Raw genomic sequence first — 2,950 nt, forward strand, 5'->3', positions numbered from 1 at the left:
TACTTCTTGATCGAAAGCATGAGTGATATTGCTGCCAGTTTCAACAGCAGAGAGAAAAATCCGCCCCATTCCACAAGCTCGTCAATTACCCACAGCAATTTATACTTGCATTGCCTCTTTTGGTTCCTACAGTCAAAATGAACAATGAAACATTCTTGTAGAATCCCTACAGTACAGAAGGAGACCGTTCGGCCCATCGGGTCCGCACTGACAACAATCCCACCCACGCCCTATTCCCGGAAACCCACATATTTACCCTGATAATCCCGCTGACACGAGGGTCAATTTAGCATGGCCAAGCAACCGAAATCGCACATCTTTGGAAAGGAAACCGGAGCACACGGAGGAAACCCCCGCAGACAAGGTGCAAACTCCGCACAGGCAGTGACCTGAGGAATTTAACCTGAGCCAATGGCGCTTTGGGGCATCATTGCTAACCACTGTGCCACCATGCCGTCCTTTTCTAATGCATTTAATTTTACTGCAGTGTTAGTATCAACCTGTGATAAACCGTCTTGTGGTAATTCTGCTGAACAACATTAACTTATCACTGTTAATGGAAATGGGTTCCAACCCCAAGTTAGGCGGCACTGTTTTTAAACTTTGCTGCTTTTCTGGGTGAAATCCAGCTCTCCATTTCTCCGGCAGCGTCAACGCTCAAACTGACACCAGATGACAGTACAGCCGGTAAAACTTGAGAGCTATTTTTACTGACGCCCACGGACCCATTGCCAACCCGCAACTGTTTGCTTTTGAAGGATCATGGTAAGGAAACAGTACAAGCTCCGTCCCTGGGTGGTCTGGACCCACCAACCTTTCGGTTAACAGCCGAACGCGCTGACCAATTGCACCACAGAGACTGACACAGCAGCTGTTAACGATATTCTAATCCACGGTGTCAATGATCACAATTCTATTTCTGCGAAACCTGTTCCAGAACTACAGCATCACCGCACCATTTACAAGTCTACACAAGTCTCTTTGTGCATTTCGAATCCGTAATATTGCTGTGGTGTAGCGGTTATACCCTTTCTCCTATGAACGTGCAGCTAAAATGAATCCATGTCTCTTGTCAGAGGGAGGAATTCAACGGGAGGGAAGGGAACTGACCACCAGAAGCCCAAGGATCCAATACTTTCGATACAATCATCAATAACACCATTCACAACTGCATCTCCTTCCAATATTATGATCCGTTTCCCTCAGGATTTGTTCCACAATTTAATATTTTCTTTGTTCTCTCCTCATTTTGAAATGACAGGCGCTTCAATGTACAACACAAACACAACCTGACGGACGAACAGTGGGAGACAGGTCTCTGGGTAACACAAATCCCAGGGTGCCCATTTTCAGATTCACAACAGTCAGATTTTCAGCCAAATGAAGGAATTTATCACTGAAAAGTTGCTGTAAATGTTGTTTGTGACTCGCTCGGGTATTATGTAAATGCTACTCGAATGCTCAGTGAGTGGGCGATAATCTATCTGCGATTTGATGAGTCTCTGATCGGTATATTGTGACGTTTTACCTGGGTTGGAGTATTCTGTGTCCCTGGCATGGGCAGTAACTCCCTGATTGAAGCTGCAGTTGCCACTTACCACTTTCTGCTGTCTGTGGGCGATTGGAGAGTGCGGGGTAAGATCCTGCTGCCTGTCCCTGTCTTACTCATTGTGGAAGAGAGAATCTTTGATGGGTTTGTTCCCCTCTCTGAAATGTGGCGTCAAATGACTGTTATTAATGGAGGTGACGCTGTGGTAGCCTTTAATATTCTGACACAAATGCGTAGGGCGCAGTGCCCCAGTGGCGCAATCGGTTAGCGCATGGTGTTTATACAGCAGTGCGTCCTGCGGGCTATGCCCAGGTTTTAAATTCGAGCCTCACCTGACGCGCAGATGCTTTAGGTCGGGCGAGTTATCGCTCGACCAGCTAATCATAGAAGCATAGAAACCCTACAGTGCAGAAGGAGGCCATTCGGCCCATCGAGTCTGCACCGACCACAATCCCACCCAGGCCCTACCCCCACATATTTTACCCGCTAATTCCTCTAACCTACGCATCCCAGGACTCTAGGGGGCAATTTTTTTAACCTGGCCAATCAACCTAACCCGCACATCTTTGGACTGTGGGAGGAAACCGGAGCACCCGGAGGAAACCCACGCAGACACGAGGAGAATGTGCAAACTCCACACAGACAGTGACCCGAGCCGGGAATCGAACCCGGGACCCTGGAGCTGTGAAGCAGCAGTGCTAACCACTGTGCTACCGTGCCGCCCCTTTTATTATGGGGACCAGCCAGGACAGCTGGTGGGATTTGAATACAATACGAAAAATCTGGAATTGAGAACCATTGATGACCATGAAAGCATTTTCGATTGTTGAAGGAACCCATATGATTCACCAATGTATTTTTGGAAGGAAATCTGCCCTTCTGACCTGGCCTAGCCTGCATGTGACTACAGAGCCACAGCAATATGGTTGCATCTCAACTCGGGTTGGGCAGTGAATGATGGCCAGCGACGGCAATGTTTCAGGAATGAACAAATGAAAAAGCCCGAATGTGCAAGTTTGAGAGAAACTTTCTGAACTGTCAGAGGTGGAAACGGTAACCAGTTCGAGATATTCTGTCGGGTTTGAGTGTGTACAGAAATGGGGAAGGGAAAATGCAACTCTGTGTAAGATACTGTATTCAGCAATTTCCTCTCACTCAGGTTAGAAATAAGTATAAATGTTTCCACCCGTTTTGGAACTGGGAACCTTTCATGTTTCAGATGAATGTGATAATCACTACACTACAAAAACGATGCTCGACAACTGACTGGAATTCGAACCGCGCTGTCTGACTGTACTTCAGAGTCATGTATTCTCTGTTTCTGAAGTGTGGTGTTTAATAAATTCACCTAACACGTTAATGGTTCCCTGTGTGAAATAGGACAACAACAGTGTTCAAATT

General features: G+C 46.8%; 1 non-coding gene across 1 annotated transcript; it reads right to left on the minus strand.

Annotated features, from left to right (window-relative positions):
• Window positions 1–786: 786 nt before the first annotated feature.
• trnan-guu (transfer RNA asparagine (anticodon GUU)) lies at window positions 787–860 on the minus strand. The gene has a single exon. It is a non-coding gene; the product is annotated as a tRNA-Asn (tRNA).
• Between the last annotated feature and the right edge of the window lie 2,090 nt (window positions 861–2,950).

This window comes from Mustelus asterias, unplaced genomic scaffold, assembly GCF_964213995.1.
Source record: "Mustelus asterias unplaced genomic scaffold, sMusAst1.hap1.1 HAP1_SCAFFOLD_92, whole genome shotgun sequence".
NCBI lineage: Eukaryota > Metazoa > Chordata > Chondrichthyes > Carcharhiniformes > Triakidae > Mustelus > Mustelus asterias.